At 52.1% G+C, this 26,005-nt stretch overlaps 1 protein-coding gene across 1 annotated transcript in view; it reads left to right on the forward strand.

The window, feature by feature from the left end:
• The first annotated feature begins 5,495 nt into the window (after positions 1–5,495).
• Positions 5,496–26,005, forward strand: part of TSPAN18 (tetraspanin 18) — a 144,789-nt gene continuing 124,279 nt past the window's right edge. Inside the window, exon 1 of the mRNA XM_081098443.1 lies at positions 5,496–5,822. The gene's annotated coding sequence lies outside the window, so the exon portion shown is untranslated. The remainder of the gene's footprint in view (positions 5,823–26,005) is intronic.

Below are 26,005 nucleotides of genomic sequence, written 5' to 3' on the forward strand. Positions count from 1 at the left end.
CAAAGTTTACAACGGGCCCGTGGGGTAGGTGTTAGCACCTCCTTTTACAAAAGAGGAGGGAGGCTCAGAGAAGTTAGGCCACTCTGCCAAGGCCACACAGCCAGAATGTTCAATGCCAGGATGGCCCCAGGACTCCTGACCTCTTCCCTGCTCACCCTTCTCTCCCTTTCTCATGAACATATTGTCCTGGTAGAAGTGAAAATAGAAATGTTTGAATCTCAGCTCTTTATCTGCTGGGTGACATTAGGCAGGTCTCTTTGAGTTTCTCTCTCTGTGAATAATAGAGTTGTTTGGAGGTTTAAATGAGCTATTGCTCTAAAGACCTTATGACAGTGCCTGGCATACAATATCCCTTTCTCACCTTAAGATTAGGAGTCTAAAGCCCAGAGAGGCAAAGTAACTTGCCCAAAGCCACACAGCTGGTGAACAAAGAAGCTAGGCGTCTTCTCCCTGGGTTCTGCTTTCTGGAAAGTTAGGCTACAAGTGCCAGCAGAAGCTGGACACTGGGCTCCTCCCAGCACAGCCACCCAGAACCTATCTCTGTTCCTGAAGAGGGTTGGGAGGAAGCGAGCACCATCCTTTTTTCCAGCAGCCAGCCAGCAGCATTCCTGGGGGTGGAGGAGGACCTTGGCAGGCAGGCCCTTGGGCCTTGTACTGAAAACACTCAGAGAGGCTGGCCATGGCCTGTGGGTATCTTGTTGGAGGGAAAAAAAGAGAGAAGGAGAGGGGGATGCCTGAAACTAGTCCAGGCCTTGAAGGGTCAAGACCGCATGCTTCAATCCCCCAAGGACAGTCTTAGGATTTGCAAATTTATTTCTATGAAAATCACTGCGAAGATAAATAAATTCAATCACTCTCAGTTGTACTTTTAATGAACTGTCATGTTGGGGAAATGATTGCAAATTGCATATAAAAAGAGATTATTCAGAAAAAAAAATCAGGGAGGCAATGATTAAATGTTGAAAATGCAGACTGCTTTGGAAAAGCTGGGTTATAAGGTCAAGATGCCTGCTGGAGAAAAGGTTGGCCCATTTAGTATCATCCAGCCATCCATTTGTGCATCCGGTTCACCTTGATTGAGCATCTGTTATGTGCCAGGACTGTGCTGAGAGCGCTCTGTGAGACTCTCCCAGCCACCCAGTGCCAGAGGTGTGGTTACGATCCCCACTTTAGAAATGCGTCAGCTAAGGCTGGAGTGTTTAAGTGGCTGGATTGAGGTAGCACATTTAGGAAGTGGCCTCCAACTTCCCCTTAAGCCCTGATTTTGTGCCAAGCTCTGGAGACTCAGAGATGAATAAGGCAGGGCCCCACCCTTGAGAAGCTCACAGTCTAATCAGCCATGTATACAAATAAAAGGGTAATATGCTAATTAGACCAGATAGACCTGATGTCTTCTGGACGTCCTTCCAGACGTCGTTCCAGACAAAGGCACGGTGGCGGGGGCCAAGGCAGAGGCGGTTAGGGGTAATCAGGCAGGCAGGCAGAGTGGTTAGGGGCAATCAGGCAGGCGGGCAGGTGAGCGGTTAGGAGCCAGCAGTCCCGGATTGCGAGAGGGATGTCCCGGATTAGAGAGGGTGTAGGCCAGGCTGAGGACCCCCGCCCCCCCGCACAACCCCTTGTGCACAGATTTTGTGCACTGGGCCTCTAGTCTATAATAATAAAAGGGTAATATGGTAATTAGACCAGACGTCATTCCGGATGTCCTTCCTAACAAAGCCGGGGCCAGAGGGAAGCCAGCCCAGGTCCCGGGTGCCTGCCAGTGGCTGGAGGAGGGAAGCAGCCTGGGTTCTGGGTGCTGGAGGGAAGCCAGTGCTGGCAGCTGGGGGAAGGAAGGACTACTCTTGCATGAATTTTTGTGTATCGGGCCTCTAGTGAATTTATAAATTAGGAGCAAGAGATCATCCCTTCTAGTGATTTTACATTCTTTTTTAAGCCAAGGATCCTTTCTCCTTAAAATCACAAGTGAGGCACCATCATACAAAACAGATAAAAAGGTAGCCTGCTTCTGGCTAAAGCTGGAAGAGGGATTTCCCTCCTCTCCTGTGGCTGCCAGTGGATACCCTGGAGCAGGAACTGCCAGCCCAACTTGAAACCAACTGTCTCATTTACAGATGGGTTCACAGAGGTCCAGAGAGGAAAGGGAACTGACAAGATCACCAGGACTGGAATTCTGGCCTGTGGACTCCTGGTTTGGGGCTCTTTGCTCTGCATTAGTGCCCCTAGGATGCCAGTGTGTGGGTGCTCACTCCAATGACTGGACTTAGCTCCTGGGCTGCCCAGCATTGGCCACACCCTGGTGAATTTGGGGCTTTCCAGAGAAAACAGAGCCTAAGAGCCCCTCGGAGGAAAGGTGAGAATTTTCCAAAGAACCATTTCTACTAGACCCCCAAACCCCAGGGGTGCGAGCAGAAAGGGCCATGGCCTGGGAGTCACCAGACCTCAGTCGGATGCCCAGCTCTCTGACCAGGACTAGGATCTAGTCTGTGTTCCTTCCTCAGTTTCCCCATCTGTAAAATGAGGTGGTTGGATGACAATGAACTGTCCAGAATGGGCAAATGAGGAGTCTAGAACATTCTGGGCCATGGCACCCCTGGTCTGTGACAACCTAGACTCCAATCAGTCAGCAGTGGCTGTAACACCACCCCTGTCCCTCCGGAGACTTGCTGACCCTGTTTGTGGCCCCTTCCCGTCCTCTCCCTTTCCCAGTCCCTCCCCTCCTCATCCCCTCTTCTCCCAGTTTCCTTTCTTGCTTTTATCAATGAATAGCAAAAGGGATCAGAGAGGCCATTTGTCCAAGCTCCTCGTTGTACAGGTGGAGACACAGGCCAGAGAAGGAAGTGACTTCCCCAAGGTCACCTGTGAGAGGGAGGCCCGCTCTCGGCAGCAGGGATCACTTCTCCCGCCCAGGACTGAACTCTTGTGGCTGGTAACTTCTGACAAATAGGACATTTGCCTAATACACTTAGAATCATGTTTCCCAATGGTGGGATAGAAGAGTTCTTCAAGGAGATTCAGCACCAGGCAGCCAGAGATCTTCAGAACCCCACTGACCTTCCCAGGAGTCGGAGCTGGGGAGCCCCCTGCTCTCTTTCCGTCCTTTTGATCACAATGTGGGAGTCCTGGTTTGTTGCTAATATATCTCTAACACCCTTCTAGCCCTCGCTCATCTCCCTTTTCAATAGAGGGTGGGCTCCAGCTCAGCACCGTCCTTAAGCAGTATTATCTTGCGGGAATATATATATATATATATATATATATATATATATATATATATATATTAAATTGTGGTTAAATATACATTGTTAGAATTTAATAACACTTTCATTTTCATTGTATTTATTTTATGGGTGCCTTCTATTTATAGTGATGCGATTCTGGTTTTCCATTTATGGTAATGATATAGCGTTTCTTTGTAAAAACAAGCACATTGAAGTAAAACAATAACAAAGCAAGAGGTGATTTAAAGAAAGCTGTTAAGCAACCAGTTCTAGCTGGTGTGCAGATATGGCCAGAATCTCCTGGTGGCAGGGGAATGGCTGGGGCCTGGTGGACTTGGACTTGGAACTGGAGCTATCTTCCCAGCTGGATGTCCGAGTGGTCCAGTGGGCCTGCTGGGTCCTCATCTCCTGCATTCTCTCCCCCCACCTTCCTCCTGCCTGCTTTGACCAATCCCCCAGACCCTCAGACACTCACTTCCTCCCCCCCTCCCTCCCTCCTTCCCTCCCTCCCTCCCCCCTCCCTCCCTCTGACTTTATCTGGGCTCCACCACCCAGGTCCCAGCACCCTCACCGTAGGCTCATGCTTTTTTCCTCTTTAAATTTATGTGCGCCTTGAGTCCAGAGAGGCCCACACAGATAGCCTCTTCCAACAGCATTCCATAAACGCAGGGCCTGTGGGGTTTCTCAGCTCAAAGGGTCAGCCTCTCTCTCAACTCTGTTTTGGCAGCTGAAAGCATGAGTGTGGAGCCTCAGGCCCTTTAGTGTTTTCCCTGTCCTTGTGTTACAGAACTTGAACTATTAGAGATTCCCGCCCCTGCTTGGGGAAGCGTAGCTCATTAGATCCCTTTAAAAATTGCGGATCCCATGTGTTCCCCCCCCCCCCCACCACGCCTTTTTTCTCCCAGCCACATCTCTACTCTATTAGCCCCTCCTCAGTTTATCCAGTAACTCCGTGAAATGGCTGAAAGGACCAGACATCCTTGAAGTCCTTAGAAGCAGTGGTTTTCAACCTTCTGGCCCTTTAAATACAGTTCCTCAAGTTGTGACCCAACCATAAAATTATTTTCGTTGCTACTTCATAACTGTAATGTTGCTACTGTTATGAATCGTAATGTAAATATCTGATATGCAGGATGGTCTTAGGTGACCCCTGTGAAAGGGTTGTTTGACTGCCGAAGGGGTCGCGACCCACAGGTTGAGAACCGCTGCCTTATGAGGGATGTATCCTTTTCCTGGAATGTGGGCAAGCAAAGGCAGCAACTTCCTGCCCCTTGAAACTCTGCCCTGTGGCCTGATAGCACCAACATTCATATCCAAGACTGGAGTAGTCGACTCCTATCAGTCACTCACTCTTTAGTGAGAATCAGTTGACCACGGGGCCTCCTACAGAGCTTGTGTGCTTGAATGTTCAGGGCCAGCAAATATGGGTATGGGTGCTTCAGGGAGGGGATTAAAAAAAAAAAAAAAAAAAAGAAGCTGCCCAGGGAAGAGGAGTAGAGGAGTGGACAACCTGAGCCCTTCTCCTCTGGGGTTTAGCAAACACTTTCACTTGCGCTGTCAGCTTTGATCTGCTTGCTTACCCATTTCATCTGGGGCAAGTGGGTGGGTAGCCGCTTTACAGAGGAGGTTCAGAGGTTCCACGTCTCCCTGAAGTCATGTGTCAGGGGCTGAGGAGGGGGCGTGAGGCTGTGGCAGCAGCACAGAGATGAAAAGACAAGTCCTGAGATTGGAGACACAGATCTGGCCTCTTACAATCAAGTCTTTGCATCTGGTCTAGGGTCAGCCCCTCCCTGCTGCAACCCCTCCAGGGGCCTCTATTATCTGCCACAGCCTGGCTTTCAGCAGGTACTCCCCCGGCATCAGAAGCCTAGGAGCAGGCCCGGATGGAGGGGTCACTCCCCCCAACCCCGCAACTGGATCACGGTGGGGCAACGTCAAGTTCTCTGGAATAAATACTCCAGGTCTAGCGTGCCACTCTGCCCACTTTCACAGCGGAAGTGGGTCCATCGGCAGAGAGGGGAGGCGCGCGGGGGGCGAAGGAAGAGGAGAAGGGCAGAAGTTGGCCCCAGGCCCCCAGAGCAAGGCCTGGATGCTGGACTGACGGCGGAGACCAAGGGAGGGAGGTGGCGAGGGGCAGCCTGCGAAGGAGACTGTGCTCCTGGCGGCCGCGGAGGCAGCAGTGTTGGCGGCGACTGGAGACTGAAAGGGAGGAGGTTTGGGGAGGGGAGGGAGCGCGGGAGAGAGGGAGGGACGGAGCGGTGGTTGGGAGGTGGGGCCGGCGGGCGGGCGCGCGAGTGCCTGCAGCTGCCGCCGGCATCTCGGGGGCTCCAGGCTGCGGGGCGGACGCAGCGTGGGGCGATCCACAGCGGAGCCGCGCGAGGCCGCCCGAGCCCGGCCTCCAGCCCCGCGCCCCGAGCCCCGAGCCCCGAGTGAGCGAGCGCAGCCTCCGCGGTCATCGCCTCGCGCCAGCGGGTCCCGGGACTCGCCGCGCCTGGAAGGCAGCCCGCGCCCAGCAAGTTGAGAGCGCGCCTATCCGCCCCGGGAAAGTTTCCCCCGCGGCCGCCGGCGGGAGTTGGCGCGGGGTCCGGCCGCTGCAGCTGGAAGGTAGGGGGCTCCACACCTTCCTTTACTCAGTGCGCCCTGCCGCTGCGCCCTAGGACTTGGAGACTCCCCGCGCGCTCCCCGCGGGAGACTGTTGGGCATGGTGGGTGGGGTAGGGGTGCCATCAGGGGTATCCCAGGACGGTCCGGGGAAGCTCTGGAACCAAGTTTTACTTAAACCAGCATGCGGAGGAGGAAAGGGAGACGTGTTCGCCTCTAATTCCTGCTCCGAATCCGCCGAGGGCTGGGGCTTCCCCGCGGACAGGTGCAGCGCCAGTCGGCTTCGGGAGCTCTGGGTGGGTGAGTGGGGGCGCCGGGAGAATGGCGGAGGGTGGCAGGTGTGGTTACAAGGTTGGGGTCTCGGCGAGGGCTGCACCCCGAGGGAGGGTGCGCGCGCCACCCGACTCTGTAGCAGGGCAGGATTAGGTCTAGGGATGAGAAGCGAAGATCCCGGCTAGCAGATCACTGGGCCCAGCAGGGGCACTGAGAGCCTGCCGCCTTCGGGGTCCCTGGCGGCGGGGCGAGGCCGGGGCGCCACCCTTTCCTTCGGGGGCCCCTGGATCCCCTACACGGTGTGTGCGGTTTGGGGAAGCAGAGATTCTGTGTGGTTCTCGGTGGGTCCGAAGCCCAGGTGTGTGCAGATTTAGGGGGTGTAGCGGGAGTCCGCTTGGAGGGCTGGCGGGCTCTGGTGGGTTCACGCCGGCTTTGGGACCCGGCTGGATCGAGGTGAGTTGGCTCCCGCCAGGGGGCGCATTTCCCCGGCTCTTTCACCCATAGGAAGGCCAGTAGGGCTGGTTCCTTCCAGACAAATGTACTGAAATCCAGGACAGACAACCACAGACCCTCCAACACACCTGGGGCCCCGCCGGGAGGAGCACCCCTCCGCACAGCCGGACTGGGGGAGAGGGTCGAGTGTGAGGCTGGGGTGCTTCATTTGTAACTGCACCGTGTGCTGGGAAGCTGGGCTGTCAGGGTGTATTGGTGAATAAAAAAGTCACCGCCAGGAAAACAAAAAAAGGAGAGAAACTGTACAGTAACAGCAAATCCGTGTGGAGAAAATGACTGGGAGAATTAACTTTTTGAGGTTTCTCTGGATTCTGACCCCCCCCCCCAGTCGCTGCATGCACCCCCCTTTCTGTGAAAGTTGTACCTTTGTTCCCTGGATCTGGCCAGGTCCCTACCTGCTGTGCCTGGGTGAGGCCTCCTGGCATGTCACATCCACTCCTATCCACACTCTCTCTGGGCACAAATAAGCTGGGAGGCAAGGGTGGGGGCAATGGGGGACCCTTGTCATTTTCTCAGCAGTCAACAAGAGCCCCCGCCCCTCCCATCTGTGGTCCACGGGCCACAGTCATCTGGTCATTTCACACTGATTGGTGGAGACCTGCTCTGTGTGCCCTGTCTGACCTCAGGGACCGTGTGTGTTGAGTCTCTGTCCCTGCAGACGCCTTGGGAAGTAAGGCAGCTGCTGGCATCGGTGAAGAGTGTCTACTCTGTCATGTGTGGGGCTGTTCGACATTGAAGGGACACTGAAGGGACTGCCTCCTCATCGCTCTCTCTGATCCCCTCTCTCCTGCCTCCTCCCTGCACCCCAAGTGAGTACAAATAAGCACATCAAAGACCGTGCGGTGGCCTCACAGCGGAAGTTTGCATCTTTCTCTTGGCTAGAAACTGTGCACACTGGGCGGCCCCCCTCCTGTGTGTCCCCCGAGTCTCCTGCAGAGATGATGGAAGCGGGGAGGGTCCAGAAAGAGAGTTGAGGCTCTTGCTTGCCTCGCAGCCCACCCATTGTTTTTGCTGGATGCTACCAACCTGCTCTAGGACAGAGCTGCCACAGGGAAAGATCAGCATGATTTTTATTGTGAGCAGAAGAGGAGGAGCAGAGACAGAGGAAAGGGTGGAGGAGCCGCTGTCCCTGGATGCGGCTTCAAGACATTCCATGGGGCCAGAAAACAAAAGGGTTGTTTGGTTTTGTTTTCAGTGACTTGTTTTTCTGAGGAGGAAAGCCTGCCCTGTCCTGTTCCACCCGTTCTCCCCGCACTGCCCCCCAGCCCCCACGTGCCCTGAAGAGAAGAGGGAACTGAGACCCCGGGCTGCTGACTCGGAGATCTCTGATTCCGCCACTTTTCACGTCTTGGTCAGGCTGTGTCCTTGTCACCCCGTCCCCAAATACATTCAAATGCCTGACCCTTGGCGGCATCTTTATGCAGCCCGTGGCTGACATGCCAGTGCACCCGTGAAAGTTCCAGGGCACCTTCTAGAACAGTGGTTCTCAACCTTCTGGCCCTTTAAATACAGTTTCTCATGTTGTGACCCCACCATAAAATTATTTTCGTTGCTACTTCATAACTGTCATGTTGCTACTGTTATGAATCGTCATGTAAATATCTGATATGCAGGATGGTCTTAGGTGACCCCTGTGAAAGGGTCGTTCGACCGCCAAAGGGGTTGCGACCCACAGGTTGAGAACCGCTGTTCTAGAAGCAGAAGTTCATCTGGAGTTGGAGTTAGGGCACCTTGGATTGGTCCAAAAAGTAGCCCCTCCCCAATAAAAAAAATTCCACGTGAGCTTGGAAATAGCTCCTTGAGTTGCCGAATAAGGTTTTGATGGTGTGAGGGGTGGGCTGGAGGACAGGGTGCTGGGCAGGGGCAGGTGTGCCCGGCAGTATCAAAGCAAGAGTTTGTGGCAGGGATTTGTGGGAGGGGGTCGGGAATGGAGCCCAGTCTTCTGGGTCATCAGTGTGGCTTTGGGTGAGTCACTTCCCCTCTTGGACATGCTTTCTCAGCCTGTGACACAAGGGTGCTGGCCTAGGAGATCTGAGTGGCTTTGCAACGTAAAATCAGAAGAGCCTAACCTCTCAGGGTGCTAGGCAGCCCCGCTCTCTCTGCCTTCGGTCCAGTGGTGGACACCTCTCCCGGCTGTCTTATCCCACTGTGCCCCCCGCTACACAGTATAGTGAGCCAGGCCCCTGGCCTCCACCAGTTTTCGGGAGGGGGTAATGTCAGTGCCTGCTGGGAACCCGTATCTGTATGCAGGCTGCTTCTCTCCCAAGGCCTGTCCAGCGTTCACTCTCTCCCCTTCCCTGGGAGGAGCAAATGGTGGTGGCTGGGCCGCCCCTTGTAGGGACCCCTCTTTCCAGAGAGCTGCTCACTGGCCTATTTCATCAGCCGTTGAAAAGAAAATCAGGAACATTTGTTCAGACTCAGCTGGGATACTGCAAAGGGAGGGGCCTTGGAAACCAGCACTTTGCCACCCCCCGCCCCCCCCTGCTCCCCGGGAGCAGATGATGGGTTGAGCGGGTAGTTCTGCAACCTGATGCCATTGAGCAAACCTGCCAGCTTGGGCTCCTCCTGCCACACAGGCTGGCACCTTGGACCCGCATCAGCGCTCCGATCGAGGGAGGGGGAGCAGATAATGAAACGCTTATTAAAATAGAGAGAGGGAGATGATGAGTCCCGGTGTTCGCAATGGGCACAGCAGGCCTTTCATCTGGGCACTTCTCATAAGGTGCAGCCCTTAGCCCTTGTCTGCACCCCGACTGCTGCTGTAATTAGTGACTGAACTTGGAGATGAGCAGAAGCATGTTCACTGCTGTGTGCCTGTGTGCACTAGTAAGGACTAAGAGGCAACAGGAGGGAGTGGAATGGTCACTGAACCAGGAGTTAAGGAGATTTGTGTCCTCACCCTGATTCTGTTACAGATGGAGCTGTGTGACCTGGAGTGAGTCACCGCCCCTCTCTGTGCTCGTTTCTCTGCTTCTTTATAGGTAGCATTGCGTGGTGGTTAGGCTGCCTGGTTGGTTTGAATGTTGGCTTTCTCCTAGTTATTAGCTCTGCAACCCTAGGCTGTTCAATCTCTGATGCCTCAGCTTTTTTATGTGTAAAATGGGACTAATAATACCTTATCAGCTTATGGTCAACAGCCAATGAGATGAAACATATAAAACACTTAGCACAGTGGCCGGAAGTGGCACATGCTCAGTAGATATTATCATTTTGTCATTGTTATCATTATACAGTTACTGTGAAGTAGGAAGATCAACTTTGGTCCTTTCCAACTCTGATCTTCTGGGGCACAGCGTGTGTGTGTGTGTGTGTGTGTGTGTGTGTGTGTGTGTGTGTGAGAGAGAGAGAGAGAGAGAGAGAGAGAGAGAGAGAGCATGTTTTGGGGACAGAAGACAAAGGTACATAAAATAAGCTGCCTTTTTTGTTTTCTTTCTTTCCCTGCTTCATTGAGGACTCCTAAGTTAAAGTCTTGTGAGTATTCTCACGATAGCCCTATCCCCGTGGCAGGAAGCCCAATGTGACGTCACTGAAAATATCCCGGTCTCTGGCACTTGAGGGATGATATTTCATCAGCTCCTATTGGCCCATCCTTTCTCTTCCACCCTTTGTTTCCCACCCTGAACCGGAGTACGAAGACCATGTGTGCAGATAATGAGTTTAAGCTGAGACACAGCCCCCAGATTCACCCAAATAAAAGGACGTCCTCTGGAAGACACTTTCCACTTTAAAATAAATAATCTGGCTCCTCTGTGGTGTTGCAGTATGTCTGGCTGGCCCTGCTTCTCTCTGTGTCCTGCCCCTGGGTCTGTTGCAGGGATGGGGGCCGGGCCAGGTTTACAGGCTGAGATTCTGGGCTCTATCAGCCCTGCTGGCTGGGGCGGTCTCCCCGGGCTATTCCTCTGCTTGGTCCCTTCCAGTAAGGCTGGTGCTCTGAGCCTCCCAGTGACGATCTTATGGTGGCCGACACTTGGAGAGTGCTCACCATCAGCCAGGAGCAAGAGCATGCTTTCTCTCACCTCAATGTTGGTTCAGATATTGTTCCCATTTTACAGAGTAGAAAGTAAGGCTCAGAAAGATCAAGAGAGTAAGTAGTGGGCCTGGGATGTGCTCCTGGGTTGATCTGATGCCCCCATTCTGTGCTCTAAGCCACTATGTGATCTTTCCTCTTATATTAAAACCTCCTGTGAGCCCCTAAACCCCAGGAAAGATATCCCTGAAATTCATCTAGGGCTCTAGGCTCTCTCTTCCTGCTTTTGATCATCTTCTGGGCTCAGAATGCCTTACAAGAGTCCCTCTTTTCATCCTGCATCGATTGCTCAGCCATTCTGGAGACAATGAGGGGCTGGAGGCGTTATTTTTTTGTTTGTTTCTTTTTGAAAGTCTGTTTCAGAGGGGAATGATCTTATTAAGCAACAAAAGGTTGTCATTTAAAGAGGATGTGTGTTGGAGTCACAGATCTGCATTTGAATCTGGTTTCTGCCACTTAGTGGGTATATGGCTTTGGTTTCCTTATCTGTGAAAATCAGAATAATAGCAGCAATGATGCTGTTAAGCCAAGAAACACTAGCTGCCGCAGCACATGACCCAAAACTATCAGTGGCTTACACTGCAGGCTTGATTCTCCCTCCCATTGTCTGTCTAACAGGGATCTCTGCTCCACATGGTTCTCAGGGACCCAGGCTGACGGCCATCTTTGTAATTGCACCTTCTAGATTCCGTGGCACCCACAGTTACTGCAGAAGGGGAGGAGAGCCATGGAAAAGGCATACGTACCCTCAACTGCTTAGCCAGGAGGCGACACACATCACTTCAGCCCCAGTACATTGGTTAGAACTGTCACCTGGCCCCCAACCAGCTGCAAGGGAGGCTGAGAATGGAAGTATAGTGGCTATTTGCTGAGCACGAACTCCCTGCATTTACATTTCCTGAATAGAGGATTAATTGAGATGATGTGACACACTGAAAGCTTCTAGCATACACAGTCCTTAAAACATGGAAGCTTTGCCTGGGGCCAGTGTGGCTCAGTGGTTGAGCACCAACCTGTGAACCAGGAGGTCATGGTGTGGGCTCAGTCCCCAGTGGGGGGCATGCAGGATGCAGCATTGATGATTCTCATCATTGATGTTTCTATCTCTCTCTCCCTCTCTCTTCCTCTTTCTTAAATCAATAACAAAATATATATTTTTTAAAAAGAAAATATGGAAGCTTCCTTTCCCTAATAATCTCTGATGTATATTGCTCTTTATAGATTACAGACTGCTACATGGAAATGATCTTTATGTAAATGGGCAGATTATATACTATTATGATACACTGGAGGGAGGGACTGCTCAGAGAGAGCAAGAGATGGCAAGTGAATGAATACACAGCAAGGGCCCTTGACCATTGTTACCATGGCCTCCTTTGGCTTCCTGAAATTTACTGCCTAGAGGACTTCTTCCAGAATCCTCCAGAACCTTCTTTTGCTCCCTCCCATCTTCACCGCCCCTACCCTAATGGTGTGGAGAAAGGCCGGGGAGGGAAGGCTGCAGGAACTGTGTCTGGAAGATGGGATAGAAGTGTGTGTCATGAGGTGAGAGAATCATAGGTTTAATATGCATAGTGAGAGCCACAGGAATTCGGGCCTCACATATACTGCTTTGGGAACTGTTGTACTTTCAAGCTTTGGGGGTCCCCTCAAATGACACACAAGGTCACCTGTGTTACCAGTCTATCCTTGCCGCCCCATGGGACTGGGCAGGGAGGAGAGGGGTCCTGCTAAGGCTCTCCAGCCTGTTTTTCTGTGGACAGTAAGATGGCCAGACCTAGGATTGAATCCTGACTCTTCTACTTAGCACTTGTTCAGCCCTCCGAGCCTCAGCGTTCTCCTCTGCAAAATGGGGAGAATATGGGAAAGCTGTAAAGCTAGTCAAGTGCCTGGCACCTAGTAGGTGACAACATGTTTGCTTATTTCTCCTCTCCCTCCTGAGTAAGAAGGAAGACACACTTTGGCAAGGGACCAGTGCTGAGGGGAGGCTGGAAGCGGCCCAGCACACCCACCCATGATATTGGACAAAGAGGCTCTGGCCTCCCATCCCCCATGGCCTCGGGCTGAGCTCTCGTGTTGAACTAATAAGGCTCCTATTTGAAATGGGAGAAGAATTTGGAGCTCTGGCCCTTGGATTTAGGCCCATCTTTTCATGTCTAATTACCACTGTGGGCACGGGGCCTCGGGGGGCTTGGGATCCCAGAAGCCCCCTCCCATACTGCAGCTTCACTGGCTGGGACCGATTGCAGTGTGCTCGCTGGCCAAGTGCGCCTCAGCCTCCTGGGGGTGCAGCCCCTGCCACCTGGTGCCTGACAGGTAGGGCTCCCTCCAGCAGGGTAGGCCCAGAGCGTTCATCTGCTGCGGGGTCTTAGCCCCCACGAGCATGAGGGGCATGGAGAAGTCTTTGGGAGGTGATGGTTCGAAGGTGACCCATTGCCCCCTGGGTATGGTGGACACTTGTCCCTGGAGGCACTGCAGAGGGTGACCTTCCACTGCAGCTGCCAAGACGCTGGGGAGGCGCTGCTGACCCTGGCTGCTCTGAGGATCCCTGGCAGGCACGCAGGCCAGCGGGCCTGTGAGTCGGCCACCACGGGGTCCCTGAAACCTCAGCGTCTGTAATCCTCCCACCTGGAACTCCTGGGGCAGAGCTTAGAACAGTGATGGCGAAGCTTTTGAGCTCGGCGTGTCAGCATTTTGAAAAACCCTAACTTAACTCTGGTGCCGTGCCACATAGAGAAATTTTTTGATATTTGCAGCCATCGTAAAACAAAGATTTATATTTTTGATATTTATTTTATGTATTTCAATGCCATTTAACAAAGAAAAATCAACCAAAGACATTTATTCTCTCACAGTCTGGAGGCTGGAAGTCCAAAACGAGGTGTTGGCAGGGCTCCAGGGAGGGTCCTTCCTGCTCCTTCCCAGCTCTGGTGGCTGCTGGCAGCCCTTGGTGTTCCTTGGCTTGTGGGCACACCCGTCTGTTCCTCTGGCATCACGTGGCGTTCCCCGTGTCTGTCTTCCCTCTTACGGGGACACCGGTCGTATTGGATTAGGGCCCAATGACATCATCTTAACTTGAGTCCATCTGCAAAGACCCTGCTTCAAATAAGGTCACATTCACAGGTACCAGGGGTTAGAAGGTCAACATATCTTTTTGGGGTTCACAACCCAACTCATTACAGGTGGGTGCTATTATTGCCCCATCTTACCACCACGAAAGCCACTCAAAGAGGTTAAGTAACTTGCCCAAGTTAACCTGATGATGGGTATATTAATCTCTGTTCATTTCCGCCTTCTTATCCATCACGTAGGGATTTATACCCACCTCGTGGCTTAGTTATCAGCATCAAAGGAGGTCAGTGTCTGCATCCACGTGCCTTGCCCACAGCTGAGCATTTGTCCGATGCTGCTATCTGCTCCCCTCCCCACTTCCCGCCTGGAAAGGTGCTGGGTGTTCAGTCTGGGCTCAGGAAACAGCAACGGATCTGAATTGTAACCAGTTGCAGGCAGGATGTTTTCTAGAAATAATGATTTGTAAGGACTGCATGACAGGCACCATTTGCATTCTTCCCACGTGTCTTTCTGAGTCGCCTGCCATCGCCATCTCCTCTCAAGTTGAGAATTTCTGATTGAGACGAATCGCTCTCGCTTGCCGTTTGTCCTGGCTCACCTTTAGCACTGAAATCGCCGGGACATGTGCAAGTTGGGCTTCTCTCTCCAGGGGCGGCATTTGGGCAGCTCTGCCTAAGGCGGGGGCTGAGGAGGGAAACAGAGAGCTCCCAGCTCCAGAGCCCAGCCCCAGGGGGGCCAGGAGGGCTGGGGGCTCAGAGGTGAGGCTGAGGGTTCAGACATGCAGCCTCATCCCCTCGCCGTGACAGTAGAGGAGACACCGTGCCATTGAGGAGGAGGAGGAGTGTGGCTTCTGAACATAACAGCCTGTGTTCAAATCTCGGGTCAGCCCCATATCTTGAACTCTGACAAGGTACTTCTCTGTGCCACCATTTGACCTCATAGGGTTTTAAGAAGGTAAAATAAGCATAAAATGCATAAATGTTTCTCTTAGGATTGAATGTGGCACTTCAAAACTAGTCAATGTATGTTAGAATTATTCTAATTGTTTTATTTATTCTCTGCCTCCCTTCATGGGATGAGGGCAGAGGCCTGTCTGTTTTGTTTCCATGGAACCTGCAGGATGTAGCTCCGTGCTGGGTTGGAACAGATGCTTAGTTCATGCGTGCTGAATGAATGAGTGAATGAATGATTGAATTCTTAGTAATAGCTTCTCTGGGATAACATCCTTCCTTGCAGTTCGACTCACACACCGCGTCAGGGAAAACATCTGTTGTGTAACGTCTCTTCCTCTTGTCTGGCGATACCCCCGGAACCAACCCAGTGGGGAGTCCCAGGGCACCGTAAACACTCAGGGAAAGCATTAGGTCTGGGGGTGGGGGCAGCGCAGGCCTCCCCATGGAGTGAAGTACAAGGTGAAGCTTGGAGGATGAGGAGAAGCTGGGGAAGGGGAGCCTGGAAGGTTGTCACCACAGGAAGCAGGCTATGTGGAGGCCCAGTGGGAAGAGCCACATTCACAGTGTGGGGCTTTCCCACGACTTATGGGGGGACAGAAGGACACGGCCAGCAGAAACAGTGCCCCCCCACTCTGGCACATGGAAGGGAGGCCGGCCCTTCCGCAGGGTTGCTACCTAACAGGTGGATCTCGCCCGAGGCAGCCAGAGCTATAAAATGCCAGCTGGATCAGAGGGTCCTCATTCAATTTGCAGATGGATGAACTCTCAGATTCCCATTGACCCCCACCGCCTTAAAAATAAAATTCGATTTACCGGAGTCCGACTCACACGCTGTCAGGGAAAACATCTGTTGTGTAATGTGAGCATGTTAGCCTCCTGGCTGGAAACCCTTACGTGGATTCTCACTTGTGTTCAAAAGGCTTTCCTGAGGCCTCTGCCCCCACCCCATCCAAGCCTGCCTCCCTCAACTCCAGCCCACTTTGCTTCCTTCTCTTGCCCCCACCCGCTCAGGGCCACTCTGTATGCTCTCCCCAACATTCCCTGCAGTGCTTTTGCCTCCCTCTTAAGCTACCTGACTCCTCCTCATCCTTTTGATCCCAGCCCCTTGTATCACCTCCTCTGGGAAGTCCTCCGTGACTCCATAATCCCCTCCTTAATGGGCGGTTGTTGATTATGTGTGTGATTATTTGATGTCTGTCTCCCCCACTCTAGTGTAAGTCCCAGAGGCAGGGACCCTGTCTGTCCTTGCTCGTCCATGGACCCCAGGGACCTGGCAGGTGCTCAGGAGGTGCCCCCTCTGCAGCCCAGTCTCTTCCAGGTTGTTTTGGGTAATGGGCATGGCTAACATGTACTGGTCACTTGCAGTGTGCCAGGCGCTTACAAGTCTGATCTTAACCAGTAGAATGGCTTACAGCCCCAGCTCTCTACCACTCATCAGTTCCATGGCCTCGGGCAAGTCACGCAGCCTCTCTGTGCCTCATGTTCTCATCCATAAAATGGGACTAAAACTAATATCTAATTTATTGAGTTGTGAGGATTAAATAACTTAATTCATGTCAAGTTTATTTTCTCACAGTGTTGGGGGCTGGAAGTGCATGATCAAGGTGCTAGCAGGTGTGGTTTCTTCTGAGGTCTCTCTCCTTGGCTTGCAGAGGGCCGCCTTCTCGTGGTGCCCTCACATGGTCTTTGTTCTGTTCATGTTCACCCCTGCTGCCTCCTGGGTGTCTAGGTCATCTTTTCTTATAAGGACACTGGTCAGATTCAATCAGGGCCCTTCCTAAAGCCTTATTTTAACTGAATTACCTCTTTAAAGACCCTACCTCTAAATAGTTCTATTTTGGAGGTATTAGGATGAGGGCTTTAATGTATGAATTTTGGGGGAAACACAATTTAGCCTGTAATGCCCTCTAATACCCGTTTTATGGTTGAGGAAACTGAGGCACAGAGAGGTTAAGTCACTTGCCTAAGGCCACACAGCTGGTTACCAGAGTTGTAGCAACGCAAACCCAGGTGGTCCGAACCCTGGAGCCCAGTGTCAAGCCCAGTCTGTTCCTTGGCTTGTGCCCGTGGGACACCAGGATCTTCCCATTAGGGCCAGTTTGTGTCTTAACAGCGCAAGTGGCGAGGAAGTCAGCTTCCAGAGGTCTCAGAGGCCTCTCGCCGCGCCCTTTTCTCCCTTCCAGCCCTGAATCCCTTGTTCATCGGCAGGTACCAAGCCTTTGAGGGAATGGGGACCGCTTCCTGCACCGGGGCTGAGAGGGAGGCCTCAATGGGGAGGGAAGGAAGTGAGAGGGTCCCAGGGAGTGAGGGAGAAGACTGGCTTCAGGGTTTTCTCCCTCTGCAGCGGTCATTTATTTTATTTTCCAGGTCTCAGGAGCTCTTGGGAAAGAATCGTGCTTTAGTGGTAAAAGGCTTAGGGAGAAAATAATCAGAAAATATGGACATAGAACAGAAGCATATACAATGGAAACTAACTCTCAGTCTTAACGCAGTCTCCTTGCCCAGAGACAACCAGCTTTCTGTCTCTCGAATTGTCCTCTGGGTCAACGGGCACATCTGTGTGTGCAGCACCTTCATCTTTCAGCTGCTGATGCTCCACCCTCTGCTCTGCCTCCCACACGTTTTCCCTTGTTCTGCGTTCGCACATCCACGTCTGCCTTGTTTTCGTTGGTTATCTCCAAGAGCAGACTTTGAGCAAGGATTTGGACGCAAATAGTAAATATGAGGTTGGTCCCAGAGAGCTGAGTGGGCAGGGAGTAGAGGGAAGCCAATCAACAGTGCACTAATGATCTGCCTACCTCTGTGGGCAACTGGGGTTCCTTCCCTCCCACGGGGGACCCTCCCAGGGATTGTGTGGCGCTCACCTGAGAGCCGTCCCAGTGGGTGGTCACCAGCTTCCATCTCCCATGAGCCAAGGGCTGCTCCTGGGACATCGGCACCCGGATACTTCCAGCCTGACTTCAGGCCAGTAGACGGAAGGGGGCTTGAATGCGGCTCCCAGAGTGAATGCATGTTTCCTGAGGCTGTGGGGGGCCCCCAGGGTGGACCGTGGGGTGTGGGAGAGCCACAGTTCACGTATCTTGAACGCTGCACATCCTTTTGTGAGGGGTGCCTGGTGTTCCTGCGTGGAGAACTATGATGCTTTGCCGGATTCCCTAGTGATGGACCGGAAGGCCTTTCTCGCACACACCTCTTTCCTGATGCTCCACAATCTGGGGAGACCACCTGTGTGGACTGGCTTCCTGGGTCAATGGCCATCTCCTCTCTCCCAGTTGCTTGGCCCTGTCTAGCCTCTTTCTGTTCCTGTTCATCCCTGTTTGGTGCTCACAGATGTCACTTTTACCCTTTCACCTCGTGGGACCCAGGTGCCTGGGCCAGGTGGGGTGTGCGAAAGGACCCTGGGACCCTTTGCGGAGAACTTGGGGGCAGGAGGCCAGAGGTCACAACAGAGGGTGATTCCCACCTTCCTCCTGGCCGTCTGTTGGCAGATCAAAGGGCTTTCTGTTGTTGTTTTATTTTCCTTTGCAGTGGCTTCTTGCTGAGGAAGCAGGCTGTGGAGCCAAGGCAAACAGAGACCTCTGAGGCTGCTGCCTGCTTGTTGTGCAAGGCTGAGAGAGCTGGAGGATGGGGCCGTGGTGCTGGAGGGGCTAGAGCTGGGGCCACAGGTGGGAACTTCCCTCCTCTGAGCCCAGAGACCCGATGGGGACCCTGGGGGCCAACCTCAGAGCCTGGTGGACTCCATGAGGCCTGGGAATGTGGTAAAACCATGAAATTGGGAGGCTGGGGCTGGGGGGTGCCAAGACAGTTGGATCACAGCCTAGATCCATCATCCCATGAATTGCTGTCCCCATTGTTCCTCAACTGGTGAGATTGGGAGAGCACTGGACTGGGAGTCCAGAAAGTCAGAGTTTAGAGCCTAGTTCTTCTTTGGTTCGAACTAGCTCTTGTTTCTGCTGTGGACTTTTGACACCTCGTCTGCCCACTGGGGAGTGGAGGCTGCTTGCTCTCTGGGTCTCCTTCCGCCTCTAGAGTTGCCCCTAGGAATCCTGACCAGGGACTGTGACCTGAAAGCTTTGAATTCTCAGGAGAAGAGTGCTTAGGACGCTTAGGAAGCCCAGGCAGGGCCGTTGAGGGAAGTGGGGGTGTTGTTTAAATAAATGAAGAGCCAAGGAGGAAAATCCATCAGCATTATTTTCAATAGCTGGGATGATATGCATAACATTTCCTCCCTTTCATTTGATAATGTTTCCTTCTGCAAGTAGTTTGAAGAAAGAAAGTGTCTGAGGATTTGCCACACAATGAGCTCAAATAAAAATATCCTCTTTAAAAAGTGGTTGCTATGTAATTGAATTTAAATAACGGGCAATCTTTGTTTCTAAGTAGCCCAACCAGTATTTGAGCACCATTCTAACTATTGAGAGGTTCGTGTTTGTTGTGTGAGAGTGTAAAGAAAAAAAACGGTCTCACTGATAGTCTTTTTGGCAAAACAACGATAATAGTGTATTGAGTAAAGTTCATGTGTGTCTGCTGGTGAGAAATGTCTGGGATTGAAATTAAATGCTCTTCTAGAAGAAAGCCATTTCAAGGCATTTGTGGAGTCCAGTGGCATTTGAACTGAATGTGAGAATTCTGGGTTCTGAGTCCCACAGATCTGAGTTCAGAGTCTGATTCTGTCCCAAACTAGCTGCGTGACATTCGGCAGTTTTTAAAATCCTAACTGAGCCTCAGTTTCCCCATCTGGAAAAAAGGGACAGCAAAGGCTGTCTCAGCTATTTAGCCTGGTGCCGGGTGTGGAGTGACCTACCTCATTGGCTCTCTTCCCTTCCCTTTCTTTCCAGAAGCACAGAGAGTTTTTTCATGGTTGTGCTAGACCCATGGACACTACCTCATCTGATGCCCAACAATCCGACTGGGGTGAGATTTTTTAAAACAAATTTATATTATTATTATTGTTATTGATTTTAGGGAGAGGAGAGAGAGAAAGAGAGAGAGAGAGAGAGAGAGAGAGAGAGAGAGAGAGGTGAGAGAAACATTGATCGGTTGCCTCCCACACGTGCTCCAACAAGGGACTGAACCTGGAACCTGGGTATGTGCCTTGACCGGGAATCAAGCCTACTACCTTCTAGCGTATGGGATGATACTCCAACCAACTGAGCCACCCAGCCAGGGCTGGGGTGAGATTTTTGATCCCCATTCTATGGAGGCAAGGGCTTTGCGGATGAGTGATGCGTGAGTTAGAAGGAGCAAAGGTCCCCTGGTCATGCTGGGCTTCAGCCCCGACTCTGCCTAAACTTACTAACTTGGTGACTTTGGATGAGCTATTCAGTCTCTCTGAGCCTCAGTTTACCCATCTGTGAGATGAGAAGAGTAGCACCCACCTCAAAGGATTGTGTTGGGGTTAGGACAGGACTATTAGAAAGTGCACAGCATGCCTGGTGCTGTCCCCGCATGCCCATTGGGAGGGGAGACTCGGTGGTTACTGCGATGTGGCTCCCTTTGCTGATGTCGGGTGGGAGACGGGAGTTCTCTGGGGCCCTGGCATTCCTCTGGCCAATCGAGGCCAGGCTCCAGGTGGGGTGGTGACTGCTGGTCACGGCACCAGGCACTCCCGCACAGGTGGGCATCTGCCTTGCCTTGTGGGGCAGCTGACAAGGAACCGGCAGGGAACATGCTGTCTTCACTCCCCACTCCGGGCCCCTTCCTTCTCCCTTCTGCTCACAGTCAGGTCAGCCCTGTCCCCAAGGCTGCTTCTCAGGCACGTGGTGCTTCCACGGAAGCTTGCTGGCTGGACCTTTGCTGCCTACCAAGCTTCCTTATCCAAGAAACCACTTGGGTGTGGGGACCAAACACCTTCCCCTGTGCAGCCTCAGTAGCTTCTCTGGAAAGTGGGCATTAATCACACCTGGCCCATCACTGCTGCTCAAGAATCCTAAATATGACTGTGAATATTCCTGTTGCTCTTGTCATTGGTTCTGAGAAAGCATCTAGGGGGCCGTTTGGGGTTGACTTTGGTGTAAAGGATGTGGTTTGAAATGGCCTCTTTGTCTTTAGAACAAGCTGTTTTGATTTATTCAACTGTGGGAATTTGAAAATGGCCCAAATGTGTTTCCTCCTCTTGTTTTCTCTCTCTTTAGCCTTTGGATTCCCTCTCACTCGCTCCCACTCAAATCCCTCTTGCTCACTCGTCCACCCTCACACTTGTTCACACCCGTCTTCTCACTCAGATAAGTGCAGGTGGAACGTCAAATGACTCAAATGCTTCTCTTCAACCTCAGAGGTTCATGATCTCATACGTACACGCGCTCAGACGTGCTTGCAAACTCACACTCAAACTCTCCTCCCTCTTTCCACGTCTCCCCCCCACCACACACACACCCTACCCCACCCCAGCAGAGCCTGAGGTCAGGAGACCTGGTTCTCACTCTGTCTCTTTCACCGACCATGGCTGTGTGACACGGGCCAAATCACTCAACCTCTCTGGGCCTCAGTTTCCCCCCTCCCAACAGAGGCGAAGCTATCAGTTTACATTTAGAGAGATGATGACTTTCTTCCGCAGGATCGCAGGTCCTCAAGCTCAGGTCCCTCCTGCATCTTAAATTCCCTGACTCTGCAAATGGGTGGGTTCAACCTCATTAGGCAGACGGTGTGCCGACCTGAAATTACTTTTCTAGCCTTTTCCTGGTATGAAGAGACATCATTTTCTTTTGAGCTAGAAATTAACATGAGGTCAGGAGAAAACAGAAAGCTCAAGAGGACGATTCGCTCTTGACTTGAGACAGGACGTCGGTCTCAGTTGGTCTCATTCGTCTGTCCTCCCCACCATGGTCCAGGCAGAGGCGGCTAGGGAAACAGGGACAGTGGTCCATTTGCCGCGGCCAGGTGGGGGAGGGGGGCGGTTCCGCCAGCAGGATCCGTTTCATTTTGTGTCCCTCTCATGCTGCCCCAGGACAGAGAGGGTAGATGTTAGTGAGAACACACCTGGGGACACTACAGGTAAGTGCAGCTGCCCTTCCCATTTTAGGGCCGGCGGTCTGGAACACCACGGGGCTGAGTGTGTCACACAGCGTATCAGTGGCAGAGCTGGGGCCGCTGCTGGGTGGTGGCCTGCACATGAGCTCAGCTTCTGACCTCCAACTCATGCTGCCCGTCCCAAGGGGCATGTCCTGAGGGGCGCAGTGATGCCGAGGTGGAGTGGAAAGAAACAGATTTCAAGATGGGATCTGAGTTTTAACCCTGCTCTGCGACAAACTCATGATGAACCTTGGGTGCGTCTATTACCCTCTCTGGGCCTCAGTCACCCACTATAAGATGGAGGCGAGGGACCAGAGATCCCCAAGTCCCCTTCCAGCGTGGTCTTCTGGGGTCTTCTGGGGTGTTGGATTTTAGGCAGTGATTGAATCAGGCTGCGGGATTAAATCCTGGCTGAGGAGCCGCGTGGCCTCGGGCAGGTTACCCAGCTCTGTGGTGCTGAGGTTCTCCATCTGCAAAGTGAAGTGAAGATGGACACCTATTGCCCAGAGGACTGAGAGGTAAAAAGCCCGGGACAATGTACGTGCTCCCGGGCCTGCCAGCTCTTCCTGTGGCTTTGTGATCTGTCTGGGAAGACCCTTTCGCTAGGGAGGGGCGCTCATGACCTGGCATGGAACGCCCTGCCCCAGAGTTAGTGACCTTGTACATGAGTCACCATGAGGCCTTTGGATAAAAACCATTTGGCCGCCAGAATGCCTTGGGTTTCTTAACCAAGGTACCACTTTGGGCATTCCAAAGACTAACGTGAAAAGGACCTGGGATGATTTAGTTCAGTGGCATTCAACTTACTTGCAGCCATAGAAGTCAAAGAAAGTTCAACCTGCAGCAGCCAATAGGAAACACAATGGAGCTGCTGTGTTGAAGCAGGATGGGGGCTGCTCCTCCCACCTCCCCTCCACTTTGGTATCTCCCAGGGAACCCACAGGGAACCCATTCTGAGCATCCCACGAGGTGCCAGTTATAAAACTGAGATTCCTAAAAGGATAGTAACTCACTCAGGAATCAGAAGCAGGCCCGTTTGCTAGAATCATTGTCACTAGAAGGATCATTTTCCGTTTTTATAAGAGGGCCCTCCTGTGCTGCTTTTGGCCGTTGGTCTTAATTAATCACCTGGAGACGTGGCTCTCAATATTGACACTCAACGGCTGACATTTCTGAGTTTCCTCTCCTGCCTCCTCACAGCCATAGACAAAGGCTGACTGAGTATTTATTGTTCAATCAAGGAAAATGGGGCTTTTTATTTGGAAGCTTTTGAAACACAACATTTACCCAAGTAATCCTACCTGAGTCTGAAGGTGTTTGGAGACCTAGGAAAATGTATTTGACCAAAAGAAATCAATACATTTGTGCCCAGGATGAACCCACCGATGGGGTGGTTTGTAGGGGCTCTCAAGAGCCCGATGTAAATGAAGCCTCTCTCCCCACTCCCCACACTCCCCCTCTTGCAGCTACCCCCCACCCCCAATTTGGTTTTCTAGATCACATGGTATTCCTCCCTCAAAACCCAATTTCCGCACAGATTTAGCCCGCAGTGACCTGCCACATGAAGAGCTTTAGTGAGAATCAATAGGCGTGGGTCCCTGGTGAGGGCTCCACGCCTGGTGCATATAAAATACGCTCGCTGCATGTAAAAAGCGAGACTGATGCTGGCAAAACATCTGGGGCATCCTAGCACCGTGGGTCCTCCTGCCCCCTTTAAAGGCACGGTGCCCCGTCCCAGAGAGACTTGCTGACTTGCCCAAGGTCACACGGTGATTTAGAAGCAGAGCCCTTGGCCTCCAGGGTTCCTAGGCTGCAGCCCTTTCCAACATACAGAACCTATCTTTGCTGAAGCCAGTCTGCCCTTCGCTTTCTGATCGAGGTGTGAACCAGCTCCATCTGTAGTGCCTGGGCGGGCAAAGGGAGAGCTGGAGGGAACTATGGAGTCGAAGCTGGCTTTAGAGTGCATGAAGGTTTAGCTACCAGAGCAGGTGGAGAGGTGTCCTGAGACATGTGCGCAGCACCTACTGTGCCTCCATCCAGTGTGATGGGAGCGTTAAGAATGGAGAAGACCTGGTCCCCACCTGCATGTGTGGGAGAGACACATGCGAGTTCAATTCAAGGCCGGCGAGGCCTGTGCCTGGCTTCCCAGCACGCTGTGTGCTCTGGGAGCGTGTGGGAACACAGCCTTCTCCAAGCCTGACCCTGGCAGCCCCACAGATGTGTTTATTTCTTGCTTTTCCACGTGGGAGGCCCGTGTCTGGCCGTGTGGTTAAGCAGGCAGCCTCTGGGCAGTGCTGCTGGGATTCAGATCCCTTCTGACCCGCTCAGACCTATGATCTGAGGCCAACGCCTTGTGCTTCTGTTTCTGCATCTGGAGAATGGGGAGAGTGATAGTACCTTTCACATGGGGTGGGGGCGAGACCTTCAGTGGGATCATCCACACAAAGCGCTTAGCTCCCCGTCCACAGATGGGATTTGCAAGCGGTTTGCATTAGCTATTAATTTGGGGAATTTTAGGTGGGGGTGTTTCTCTATTTAAAAAATAATATTTATCACTTTTTCCCCTGATTATAAAAGTCACATATGTATATATGCCGACTTCCTAAAGATTCCCATTGGTAACATTTTGCTGTATTTCTTTCCCCCTGTGCAGTGTGTGTGTGTGTGTGTGTGTGTGTGTGGGGGGGGTGATTGGGCATATGTTGCCAAAGTATAATTTTCAAAAAATTGTAAATTCTATAAAATCTCATATAAATGTAAAATGAACAAGGGTCGGAGATTGATTGAGCTCATTAATGTGGGAGCCAGCAGGATGGCAAAGCTGGTTCTCCGGAGAATTAGAGGCGCTGGTTATATAGGCACTGGAGAAAGAATGCTGGAATAGGTGGCTGGATGGGATACAAAGCTGGTTACTGCCCTACAGGGCAATGCAATCTTAACCTTTGGGGTTATCTTTTCTACGAGACCTACAAATTCACATGTAACTTCCCCAGAGCTGAAGTTTGCATCCCTCCAGAATCCCCTGGATAATTCAGGAGTCCCTGGGGGGCCTGCTAATCAGTGTTCCAACATGATGTTGCAAAGACAGCGCTCTCCTGGCCTTGTTTCCAGGCTTGGATCATTTTCCTCAGCACCATCTATATGCTCTCGCTGAGCATGCGCTACGAAGCACTGTGCGCCTCCCCTTCAACACTTAATATTGCATCACATACATTTTTCAAAAGCAAGTTTGGAAGCAGGACCAGAATTCCCCAAAGGGTGTAAACCCAGCTTGATTGAGGTCCTCCTCTTCCCTGGGGGCCCCCGGGCAGCCACACTTGCTTCTGTCACCACCATGTTTGGTTTTATTTTTGTAACCGTCAGTTTCCCTATCTCTCTGTCTAGACTGAGTTTCTTGAAATCAGGGATTTGTTGAGCTGAACTGTCCTCAGATCCTTCTCTCCCAAGCACCTAACACCCAGCCCAGAGCAATTCATTTTGGAGATGCTTGCTGAGCGAGTGATCATGGGTGTTAGGAAGAATGGCCGTTGCCAGTTACTATAGGTGAACCTTGCTGATAGGAGCCAGCAGGCTCCTCTCTGGACCCAACAGAAGACTGTGTCCTTCTGTTGAGTCAAAGACACTCCCAACCCCCACACAGTGTCACAACCTTTTCATGCCCGTCTCTGGTTCTGCCCTTTAATTGTGTTTGGAGGGCTCTACATGTACGCTCAACACAGGAGACCCATCTGTCTCTTCTCTGTAGGACTCTTAAGACTGAGCTCTCGGAGCTCCTGACTTTCTTTCTTAATCAAGGTCTTAAAGGGGTAAAAACTTTTTGGCCTTCAAGCTGGGAAGGGAGAAGTGTAGCTGGGAGGATTAATCTCTTCACTATGAATTTTAAAGCTGTCTTGTTCCACGTGTTGGGAAAACCCATCAAAATGCTAATGCTGCTGCGTCCAACCTCCTGCAGACCCCTTTGTGCATTAGAATATATTTCAGGGAGCCAGGAGGAATTACTAAGAATTGGGGTGTTGTTTTCCCCACCCCACCACCTTCCTGTGGGTTGTAAAGTCTGAGTTAATAGCCCCAGGTTGAGGAGGAGGAAGGCTGCGGCAGGCCATGGGGTTGGCCGCTTCCCTCAGCTCAGGTGATGAGTTCTCAGCTTTCGGCTTCCCTGCGAGCTGCAGGGTGGCCAGTTTGGAAACATCTCTATTACTGTCGTGTGGCTTTTTCATACAGCCGTGTGTCACTTAACGACAGGGATATGTTCTGAGAAACGCGTGGTAGGCGATTTTGTCATTGTGTGAACGTCATAGAGCGCACTGACACACACCTCGGTGACCTCGCCTGCTTCGC

The sequence above is a fragment of the Myotis nattereri genome, assembly GCF_964212035.1.
Source record: "Myotis nattereri genome assembly, chromosome: 9".
Lineage (NCBI taxonomy): Eukaryota > Metazoa > Chordata > Mammalia > Chiroptera > Vespertilionidae > Myotis > Myotis nattereri.